The sequence below is a fragment of the Cydia pomonella genome, chromosome 15, assembly GCF_033807575.1.
Source record: "Cydia pomonella isolate Wapato2018A chromosome 15, ilCydPomo1, whole genome shotgun sequence".
In the NCBI taxonomy this organism is placed as follows: domain Eukaryota; kingdom Metazoa; phylum Arthropoda; class Insecta; order Lepidoptera; family Tortricidae; genus Cydia; species Cydia pomonella.
Window position 1 is genome coordinate 952,053 of NC_084717.1, and position 12,574 is coordinate 964,626.

General features: G+C 36.7%; 1 protein-coding gene across 2 annotated transcripts in view; it reads right to left on the reverse strand.

Annotated features, from left to right (window-relative positions):
• The window catches only part of LOC133525502 (connectin-like), a 189,187-nt gene that overhangs the window by 4,311 nt on the left and 172,302 nt on the right, over nt 1-12,574 (reverse strand). The window lies entirely within an intron of this gene.

Below are 12,574 nucleotides of genomic sequence, written 5' to 3' on the forward strand. Positions count from 1 at the left end.
ATGACAATCTAAAATCATATTCAAATATTTACTACCAATTCATATTTGTAAAGCAAAAATACATAATACAGCGTTCGTTTGCATTGTACACAATAAACAAATAGGCTTTTTAATTGCTATGAAATGCTATCATAGTATACGTTCTGAAGTTTTGTAGCGAATTACAATTAAAACAAAATTGAATCAGTCTTCTATTTACTGAACCCGCTGACTAATAGATAATTCAAATCTCTAAATCGTCCTCCTTGGAGGACCTTTTCCAGTTTGCCCAAAAGCTATTAAGAGATGGATGTTTCCAAACAGTTTTACTTCCAAATACTTTATCCGATAGATTAGAGGCGCTCAAAGAAGCCTGTTCCCAGGGGGACGAGAAAGTTGAACATAAAATCTTGCACTTTAAAAGGAGGGAACTTATAAAACTTAATGTATATGTATTAGGTCTCATTTTATTTGAATAATTATTGACTTAGCTTTTAATAGTTTGCCCTAAGGTATGACTGGTACAGAAACTTTTTATTGTAAAGGGATTGGTTCTTAAGCTTGCCTACTTTCGGAATTTCATACTGTTAGAAGTGTGAACGGGTTCGAATTTTGCATCTATGTTCGCTGGTATACCACAGACAACTGTAAGTTGGTAGTTATTAAGAATTAGAAAGATGAAAAATAAAAATAACGCCTTCTTAGACGCAGATATGTAATGTACCATTTCATCACACTTGCTTGAAAAAGACCTTATTTCATGCCGGTATACTGAAGGACAAAAGCATGTATTAATAGTTCCCTTGGGAGTTATGGATTGTGAAAAAAAAAGCTATAACTCCCGTTGTGTCACTAATCATCCAAACCAAGAGGCATAAATGAGTTTTACTTTTAAAACGTTTTATTTACGAAATTATGTTTATTATTTATGTTAAAAAATCGCCATCAACCACCAGAGCAGGCAGGATTCAGACTAAGTCTCTCCACCACAGACCATCTACACTCTTTAAATCAAATAGTTGAAAAATGCCAAAAACACAAACTTCCACTTTGCATCGCCTTCATAGATTATTCCAAAGCATTTGACAGCATCACCCACGACTCCATATTCACTGCCCTATTCAATCAAGAAATAGACCCATCTTACATAAAACTCCTAGGCACTATATATAGAAATAGTACCGCCACCATCAAACTGCAATCGTCTGGCCCGTCCTTCAACATAGAGAGAGGAGTTAAGCAAGGAGACCCGCTATCGCCGAAACTCTTTACCAGCACTCTGGAACAAGTCTTCAAAAAACTTGCACCAAGTTCGGGAGAGAAGGGGCTTGTCGTCGGAGAGCGCAGATTAACCAATCTACGGTTCGTTCGCGGGGGTAAGAATATTGCAAACTCGCACTTTAATGCACTCCAACCTGCGGCTGTCATGCGTCTAAAGGCTTCGTTTGGAAAATTTCACTTACCCCTCGTTGCACAATGTACTATATATGTATGTTTTGGACCCGGGTACGTCCTTAAACTACGTCCATAAGAGAGGTATGGGCATTGTGAATGTCATCTCGCTTTGTGTGGTAGGGCACAGCCAGTGGATGTCATTCCAGATCTAGAGCAGAGCCCAACTGGGGAAGTACCTCCACCTTACAGAAAACAGCAGCCAAATAACACTAGACCCTACTCATAGTGTTGTGTTCCTGCCGGTGAGTAAGGTTGCCAGAGCTCAACGAGGGGGGGCGGGTTTAGGGTCGGCAACGCGCATGTAACTCCTCTGGAGTTGCAGGCGTACATAGGCTACGGAGACTGCTTATCATCAGGCGGGCCGTATGCTTGTTTGCCACCGACGTAGTAAAAAAAAAGTCTTTGTTACTAACTGAGCTCTTCCGTGCTTCAAATTCACGCTGATTCTATGAGCGCCTTATGAGTCACTTAAAACCGACTAAGTACTTGCAATAAAATCCCTTTGAGTTGCCGTTCGTGTAGTTAACGACTCGTGTGACATAAGGACTTATTGCGGTAATGGATATGAACTTTTACTGCCTTTGTGGTGTGACAGTGCTTTTATGGAGATTTAAATCTCATTTAGTAAAATATTTTTATTATATAGTACATATGCTACTTTACCGCACTAGTACGATAATTAGCACATTATGTAACTATGTCGAAATTTAAAACGCTATTTGTTAATACGTTGTACGATACACGTGCGAATAGGAAAATCACAATTTGTGTCGATTCAAAAGAATCCTTTCGGTCGTATTTTAATTTATCTCCACTTGTTACGAATTTCCAACTTTCCGCACTTGTAAATAACTATAATAGTTCCAGTGGTTGGGCAAAGTGTTTTTTCTACATATTAACGTACATCATAAGTATCTAATGATTTAGAGTTTCAAGTTAAGTGATGTTGACTATTTCATATTCACCAGTTTTTTTCGAACGATTATATACCGGGTGACAAAAAATATGTTTTTTTATGTGCATATTGATAACAATTAAAAAAAAACTTTGCGTTTGTGTATTAAAGCCAAATGAGTATATTTAATTATGAAGATAATATGTATTGTTACAGTAATATGATTGTCGTCTTAATTTTTAATGACGTATTTATAAAAGACGTGTAAGTATGAAAATTATTTTATTTTTATGTATATTTTGATCTTGACTTTAATTTCTGATCTAAATTTTAATTTATTATAACTGTATTATTCAATTTTTAATTTTAGACATTTAAATTGGCTTTGTTTTGAATTTTTATTGTAATTTAAATTTTAAGCTAGAATTTAACTTTAATTTAGTAGTAATTTTATTATGACATGTAAATAAACTTTATGAATAAATGAGTATGAGTATAAGTCGTATCAAAATAGGAATCACCCGTAACAAGTTTTTGAAACCGGAGTCGGCCTCTTGTCTCTGTAAGTGGTTACATTGCTGGTTTTGCGCCGTATTTATTCAGTGAAGCAATTAATTTAACCCTTTTCTTAATAACGATAATGGGAACCATGAGATAACGCAGGTCTGAAATTGGTCTTTTGAGTAAATAATTAAATTTTGGTTTAAATTGCTTCTATTATATTTTTCCGTCTACTATAATCTTCTTCTTCTTCTCGTGTCGATGGTTACGTATTTATCGTCATATATATATATATATATATATATATATATATATATATATATATATACGGTTTTATATTAAGCGGGACCAGAAGGTAGCGACGCTTAACGCCCTGTCTGTTGCGTCCCGTAGATCTTGTTCGGAACATGTGTGCGGGTTTGCTGGGCAGGACAGCATGTGTATCATCGTTTGGGGAGCCGTGCCACATGTGCATTGAGTATCTGAGCCGCGTAGGCCACCCCACCTTACCAAATTGTCTTTGCTACGGCCAACTTGGGAACGCAGTCTATTTAAAGCTTTCCAGATCGGCCATGGTTGTTTATGCCCAGCCGGGACTATAATATAATATTATAAATGCAAAAGTAACTCTGTCTGATTGTCACCCTGTCTATCTGTCTGTTACCTCGTCACGCTTAACCTCCTATGTGAAGGACGATTGTCGTCAGGAAGTTAAACCGCCTTACCGATTTAGATGAAATTTAGTATGAGGATATTTTGAGACCCGGGGGCGGACATAGGGTAGTTTTTATAAATCTTCATCATCACACGCACACAAAGTCATTGGCAGAAACTAGTATAATGTAATATTGCTAATATAGATCGTATCATCCACGATGACGCGCAGTTTTGTCAAATCTAACCTTTAATAACATGGCAATACGAGTCAAGGCACACGTCTTCGTGAATGACACGATCTATACGATTTTTAAAACTGAATAGTTTGAACTTTAAATGTGTTTTTCGGCTCCCGTTCCACACACTATAATAAGGGTTGCAAAACACACTACACACACTATAATAAGGGTTGCAAAACACACTACACACACTATAATAAGGAACCCGGAATCTATATTCTTGTGACCATGTCCATTTATAAAGGTATTGATCACATTTTTTATTTTCGTTTAATCAATGACGTATTAAATGTCTCTTAAAAATAATGCGTTTTCTTAATTCCCAGTATTAAGTCCATCGCTTTCACTCAACAGTTTAGTACATTTTAGATTCCATCAACTCTCAATAATTAATAAGTAGTCATCTGAGTTCTGACACCTTTTTAAACAATTGTTTTGTTAAAACACACTTGTTTTACTATCTGAACCCATAGTGTAAATTTATTCGATAGCGTGACGTGACGCACGCGTTTGCATTTAAAAACAGCACGCCAAGTGGGGCGTTTAGGAAACTCAAAATCCCATACAAAATGAGACTTAACGCAAACGCGTACATCACGTCACGCTATCGAATAAATTTACACTAGGGGTACTGAAGCCCGGTTTAGGTGTTAAACAGTAACGTCTAAAGCTAAATGTGTTTACACTTTAAAAAAAAAAGAAACTAAACTTGTATAAAATCACTACCAACCTACTGAAACCCACCCCGGGCTGCTCCCGACACAAAGGTGCCCATCACGCTTACTGCATTAGTGATTAAATTTTGTTTTTAATTCGTTTTAATTTAGCTTGAAATAGGTATATTGATAATTTCCTGTAATATATATGATAATGTTAATTAACATCTTGCTACCATTTTGAATGACGATCGTCTTAGTGGGGCGTGCATCTCTCGCATGACTTTAACTTATTTTCGCATGCATCGTTCAGAGTGAAGGATCGTATCATATCAAAATGAGATCAAAACCGTCACAAGTTATTAAATTTGAATCCAGCTCCTGGATGGTCAAAGTATCTGCCTTTATTGTTAATGGAAACCAATATTTATTTTATAAGCGTACCAACATTGGTTTATTTATACAATTTATATAACGTAGGTACTAATTGAAATCCACCATAATATGTATTTTCCAATCCCAACGGCAATGTTAATATTTACTGGGAAATATAGTACGAAATATCATTTAATTATGATTTCGCGAAAAACATCATGTATAATTTATAATGAAATAGGTACTTCACTACCAGTAAGTAAATATTGGGTTGGTGCATAAGTTCTTGGACACTCAAACACATTTATTAAAAATATTTTTTATTAATCCACAATATAATGACCATAGCCAGAGAGATGGCTACATGTTCAACAACATGTAACCATCTCTCTGGCAAAGACATTATGCCGTGTTCCCAAAAAGCAGGAGGCTGGTGGTCAAAAAACTCGGCAATATCGTCTTGAGAGTTGTACATAGTTTTCAAACTTCTTCTTTCTTAGATGTAAATTTAGAGCCTGAAACAGACAATAGTCCGACGGCGCAATATCAGGACTGTATGCCGGGTGAGGTACCACTGTCCAGTTCAGCTTTTCCAGAATGTGGCGGACAGACTTCGCAGTATGTGGTCGAGCGTTGTCCTGAAGAAGTGATACAGACAGCCTTTTTGGACGCTTAGTCGCTATTTCTGGGGCTAACTTTTCCAGTTGCTCTCCATAAATAGTAGCGTTAATAGTCTGCTTCTCGTCCAACAGTTCCCAATATGCCCTGCCAGTCCCAGAAAACTGATAACATTATCTTTCGTCCATGAACATCTGACTTTGGTTCCGTTGGCGCCCTTTCTCCGCGTAGAACCCAATAGGCCTGCCGCGTTTTGTTGTTGTAGTGAACCCAGGATTCATCGACGGTGACAATGGACCTGAGAAAGTCTTGTCTGTGAGGTTGCAGGAGGAGACTTTCGCATATGGTCACGCGTGCTGCGCGCTCGCTGTCTGTCAAAGCGTGAGGTGTCCACCGACTCATTATTTTGTGGTAGCCCATTGCATGCAGGTGCCGAATTATGGTGGAATGGTCGTACCCAAGTTCCTTCTCCAAGTCCCTGGTAGTCGCATCCGGATGTCTTTCCAAATGTGAGCGTAGAAGGTCTTCGTCGAAGACAACTGGCCGACCGGAGCGAGGTTTGTCTTCACAACTCGTGTCCCCCTTATCAAAAGACTTAACCACCAATAACTCACTGTGGAATGAGCAATAGTGCCTTGTCCGAACGCAGTGTTAATTTTCTCGGCCGTTTGCCTTGCACTCGTCCCTAGATTATGCTCGTAAAGCATGATCGCTCGTAGTTGACGCGGTTCCATTTTGAACTAAACTGAACAACTCGGAACGCGCGCGCTCTTTTATACCCCTTGGCGTAAAGCTCCTAGAACATTCTGTAGAATAATAGATTATTCTAGCGTGTCACCGAATTGAAACCTAGAATTTTTTTTATGAAATAAAAGTGTCCAATGATTTATGCACCAACTCAATAATTTTGAAAGGAAATATAAAAAACGCTTTGGGCAAGATTCAAACCGATCTTTTGAAACACCGCGCACCGGTGCTTTTAACCAACTGACGGCCCGATCCGAAAAATGATTAAGACTCGTTTAAGATCTTGAAAAGATCTTTAAAAGATCGATAACTAAACGACATGTCAAAATTGACGTTTATTTCGATTCCGCTGTGTTCCCAATAAGATCTATCTACGATATTTCTAACGTCAGTGACATTGGTTGCCCGAATCGAGCTGTTTTGTTCAATTGTACGACATGCAAACGATATCTAAATGAGAACTTATCTAAACCTGAACTTATCGTTATCGTATCTCATTCTTTGAATCGGGCCGTGGAATTTCCCCTCTGCACATGCTCAACTGGGCATAGCGCGGTGCGTGTTGACTCGTCCGTGCACAAAAAGAGATCGAGGTGTGCAAGATTTGTTTTGATATATGAAAGCAGATAATTTTAAAATTTGTAATATCGTTCTTATGTGCTTAGTAAAAATTAAATAATTACCTATTGTTGTTTTTACTAGCCAAAGAAATAAATAAGCATTATAAAAAATACTTTGTCAATTACATTTTAATCAAAACCACGCGTTGGTAGCCGAGCGGTAGTGCGTGCGACTTTCAAACTGGGGGCCGCGTGTTCGAAACTCGACTTGTACCCGTGAGTTTCTTATTTGAAACTTTATACTAGTCGCTTTTTGGCGAAAGAAAACCTTGTCTATCCATTTAATTATAAGGTCAAGGTACCGGTCGCTTTCTAAAAAAATGGTGCCTACCCTAATTATTAGGATTAGTAAGTAAGTAACTATCTAAATAAAATTATTCTTTATTGCACCTTCTTCTTCCTCGCGTTGTCCCGGCATTTTGCCACGGCTCATGGGAGTCTGGGGTCCGCTTGACAACTAATCCCAAGATTTGGCGTATGCACTAGTTTTTACGAAAGCGACTGCCATCTGACCTTTCAACCCAGAGGGTAAACTAGACCTTGTTGGGATTATTCCGGTTTCCTCACGGTGTTTCCCTTCACCGAAAAGCGACTGGTAAATATCAAATGATATTTCGTACATAAGTTCCGAAAAACTCTTTGGTACGAGCCGGTATTGAACCCGCGACCTCCGGATTGCAAGTCGCACGCTCTTACCGCTAGGCCACCAGCGCTTACTTATGGGAAAAATGTATTTGTTATTGGTGCAATAAAGAAAATTATTCTTTATTGCACCAATAACAAATACATTTTTCACATAAAAATAGAAAAAAAATTAGGTTAAAAAACGGACTCTAGTGGTGTAAAAAGTACCTAGCAAAATGCCAAGGCAACGCCAAGGAAATAATGATAATCTGTAGAGTATGGACTACTATATAATAATGATAATCTGTAATGATAATTATAGATTGTGTCATGTTATTACAGGTAAGATTTAACTCATCTGCGCATCATCGTGATTGACACGAACTATTCCTATGCGTGCATTTTGTCCGTATCCGTGCAAATTATACGACAAAAATCGGCAATTTAAATTAACATAAATATTTAACGCCTACCAGTTGTAAAAACCTAAATTAACAGCAAACCAGTATTCACGTAGCAAATAACTAATAAATATGCGCGCTTAATACTATTTTAATGGGCGTTCATTTGAATTCCGGCGCGTTCGAAACCGTTACAAACTGTAGGGGTGCCAAACGTACCGCCCATACTTAAACAATTCCGTGCTTGCAATACGGATTGCTCATACTTGCTTACTCACATATTACTCAGACCAACATTCTTTAAGAGGAAAGACGTCTTAGTTGTCTATAGAGACATATGCTTAGAGTGCTCACTCCATATACCGGTTGATTCATGAGACGTGAGCAGGACCAACCCTACACAATCAGTAAAGTTAATGAATCGTTCACTGTCATATTTAAGTAAAACAATCACGCTGTTTTCTGTTATCTAACTTTATTTAAGGGCAAATTTGATTATCTACAATCATGGACACCCTAAAATACTTAATTAACAAAGATGAAACTTCTTTAACCGTTATGACAGCACTTTGATTATGAAGAAAATATATGAAAGATATATAAAATGATCATAGAATATAAAATGTCAGACTTGAGTGAGATACGATTTTTCAAAGGTAACCAGACTTCGATGACATTCAATGTGTCACTTGTTATGGATAAAACAAAGAGGGTGACCATAAATGCCGTAAATAAAATAAACCATTTTTTTTAACAGAAAAAATTATTTAACGTTAATCTCACAAATACTGGTCCGAAACAGTTACGGATAACTTACTAAATACGCAGGCTTGATCCTGCTCCCGTCATCTGAATCACCTGTATACGAGTAGATAAAAACACATTTATAGAATAGAACAGAAAGACATTGATTGTAAAAACCTTCTTAATACAGCGCCACTTTAGTTACAAACAAGAACTTAATATAATAAGTTTTAATAAATCTTAATAAAGCTTAATAAGTATTACGTTTTAAGCGAATTTTAGACTAAAGGTGAAGTTCGGATTCAGACTTCACATGCATTACTACTGCAGTATTGCAGCGCTATAATAATGCCGACTGCATTACAAATTGCAAAAATCCGGGCAGCAACATCGACTTTGACATTTGTATCGATTTTGGCAGTAATGCAGTCGGCAGTATTGTCACGCTGCAATACTGCTGTTGTCGACTGTATTACTGCGGGAAACGTCAAAGTTATTCACAGTGTGACTAGTCAGTATGTACTGTGACTACTTAAGAGGGAAGAATAGCTTTTCGAATCTAACGAAATAACGGTAATTTTTCTATGAAATTCTATTTCGGGAGAAAACGTTTTACACTACGTAAATCTTAAGAGATTACTTTGTCTTGCAAATTTTGGAAAAAAGGAAAACGTATAAACCTAGTGTACAATTTGCACTAGGGTCTCGAAGGGGAAGCAAGAACAAATACCGTGTTTAATAATAAACAGACGTATATTTATTCTACGAGTAAAAATCTCCACACAAATCCTCAGAAAAATACAAAAAAAAAGTTTAGCACCTTATAAAACTACGTTGAACTAACGTTCGCTAGTTGACCGATGTAACAGCGCCATCTACCAATTCCGATATGCATTTCATACACCTAGTATTTCATGGTGTTAATAACATATTAAAAAATCATGGAGAACGGATAATATTTAAAAATGGAAAAACTTTTTTTTTTATTGTTTGGGCAATGACGTGGTTTAATAAAATAATTTGATTTGTTACGAGTATATTGAATAAAAAAAAACCACCGTACGTGATCGACTTTTTCAGTTTTAGCTTTTTCGAAACTAAAGCTAGCTTTTCTAACTTTAAACTATGTTACAGTAGACGGTTGTTTAGTTATTTTAGTTAGCTTCTCGTTCAAAATTAGAGGAAACTTTTAACCACCGATGGAAAAGGTTTGTGTAAAGTTGAAGCTTTTGCTCGGTTTCCGCGTCAGTAAAGTGGGAGGTTTATCTACTCTGTTTTTTTTTTAGTGGTTGTCAAAGTTTCTCATCTCTTCCACAGTGAAAAATAAATGAGCAAAATAATTTATGACGACCGGTCTGGCCTAGGGGGTGACCCTGCCTATGAAGCTGATGGTCCTGGGTTCGACTCCCGGTAAGGGCATTTATTTGTGTGATGAGCAGGGATATTTTTCCCTGAGACATGGATGTTTCCTACATATGTAATAATAATAAATATTCTTTATTGTACACAATATATTGAAAAGTAGAATACAGAGAGAGCATAATTTACAATTAGGTAATAACAGGCGGTCTTATCGCTAAAAAGCTATCTCTTGAGTCAGTCTCCGTAGCCTATGGACTCCTGCAACTCCAGAGGTATTACATGTGCGTTGCCGATTCGGGCAACCAATGTCACTTTGGCGTTAGAAATATCGTAGATAGATATTATTGGGATCACAACGGAATCGAAATAAACGTCAATTTTGATATGTCGTTTAGTTATCGATCTTTTAAAGACCTTTCCAAGATCTTAAACGTGTCTTAATCATTGTTCGAATCGGGCCGTAAGTCTGACAGTAGGCTCAATAAGGCTTGTGTTCTGGGTTCATAATTCAGTCATGTTTTTAAGTTTAGATTTGACAAATTTATGCGTCATCGCGGATGACACGAACTATAGACAACGACATACATAATTATATAAATACTTAAATACATAGAAAACACCCATGACATTGAGTCAGAAAAAAATAGGTATCCGTGCTCATCACACGAATAAATGCCCTTACCAGGATTCGAACCCGGCACCATCGGCTTCATAGGCAGGGTCACTACTCAATAAATCAAGCCGGTTGTTTACGATAATTGTATTGTATTGCATTTATTTCAAGCAACATAACTCATCAAAGTTTTGAAACTTAAAAAATAAAATTTAGCTTTAAAATTAAGCTCTACGAGGTTGCGGAGTGTTAGTGTCGGCAACGTGCATGTAACTTCTCTGGAGTTGAAGGCGGCTATATGCTACGAAGACTGCTTACCATCAGGCGGGCCGTATGCTTGTTTGCTACCGGCGTAGTATATTAAAAAAAAGAATACAAACTTATAATTAAGATATTAAAAAAAACATTCAATAAAATATTTCAATTGCATAAAATTACGAGTGTCCGAAAATATGCCAATTTTTAAGTAAGTAGTCAGTGACATTCCTGATAATATTCACAGTAGTGCAAGATAGTTCGAACTAAGAAAAGTAGGTTTCATCCAAAGTTGCTCAAGGATTGTAGTCTATGATATTATTTTCTTTTAAAACTCCCGAGGAGTTAGCTAGGTAATAAAACAGCGAAATGCAGCTGCTATAACTTTCATCATTTGACGTTTGACGTCAGTTTGACGACCGGTTTGGCCTAGTGGGTAGTGACCCTGCCTACGAAGCTGATGGTCCCGGGTTCAAATCCTGGTAAGGGCATTTATTCGTGTGATGAGCATGGATATTTGTTCCTGAGTCATGGGTGTTTTTCTATGTATTTAAGTATTTATAAATATTTATATATTATATATATCGTTGTCTAAGTACCCTCAACACAAGCCTTATTGAGCTTACTGTGGGACTTAGTCAATTTGTGTAATAATGTCGTATAATATTTATTTATTTATCATTTAATTCCACAGGCCAATTCGAACGTACACTGACATCAAAATGATTCAAATGACGTGATGACGCAAGCGAAATGAACAATAATAGTTATCTACGATACAAGTGCAGAAAATAGGATAGGTAAGTACCTTAATTTTTATTTGTTATGGTCCGATTTTTTTAGAATTTCATAGTTAGTATTTTCCTCACGTTGGTGTAGTGAAAAAATTGTGTTTTACTCGGAGGCAAACTTTTTTTAACCCTCGCACCAAACCCACACAACGCTCAAGATTTCACTTCTCGTCAACAACTTAACTATTTACACAAACATAAAATTTTCATTGTTAAATTTTCCAACCCAGTTATTCTAGTTGAAAGCGCGCGACACCCCTACAAACATTTGCCGCAGTGCTGCAAGATAGTTTGAACTAAGAAAAATGGGTTTTATCCGAACCCGTGGACGCGTCCGTCCGTATTCCGGCGCAACGACAGGGATTATGATTTATGATCGCATAAAAGTCATATTTGCAGCTTTGGAAGTTTCGTGGTTCACGATAAAAATGTGGCGAAATGTCTCTGCTTTCACTTTTACTAAATAACATTATACCGGGTGTGGCTTGTTACAATAGCAATTAATTTTAACTGTAGACTGTTCTCCTCAAACTTACCAACATTTGTTCTGAAATTTTTGAAAATTATGAATTCTTTAGACTTCCTATTTTTCATACAAATTAAATATTAACTTCTTAACTTATTAACGTTGATTGTCACGCTTTAAACAACAAAATTCGCAATAAATTGCGTCTTAGAATAAACATTATAGTATCCTAAAAATCAAAATACAAAATATTTTTAAAAGTCGCTGTACAAAATAAATGTTAGTCAGTAAAAGACAGACCAATCTCAACAAGAAATCCATTAAAACGGATTTACTAGTATTTATAAAGGATTATTCGAAAAGTTTTTAGTCCCCTTTCCTTTGTAAACATTTAGACGCTATATTAATATTTACATACAATCAGTTTGATTGTTATCGAACCAATCTCACTCTGATTCAACTTGTTTGATTTTCGAATGTTTCATGTTTCGATTTACAGGCGGTATTGTTTCGAAGGTACGCTGATACAAAATGATATGATACGTCTCGCCCGCGCCATACATTTACGGACAAGGA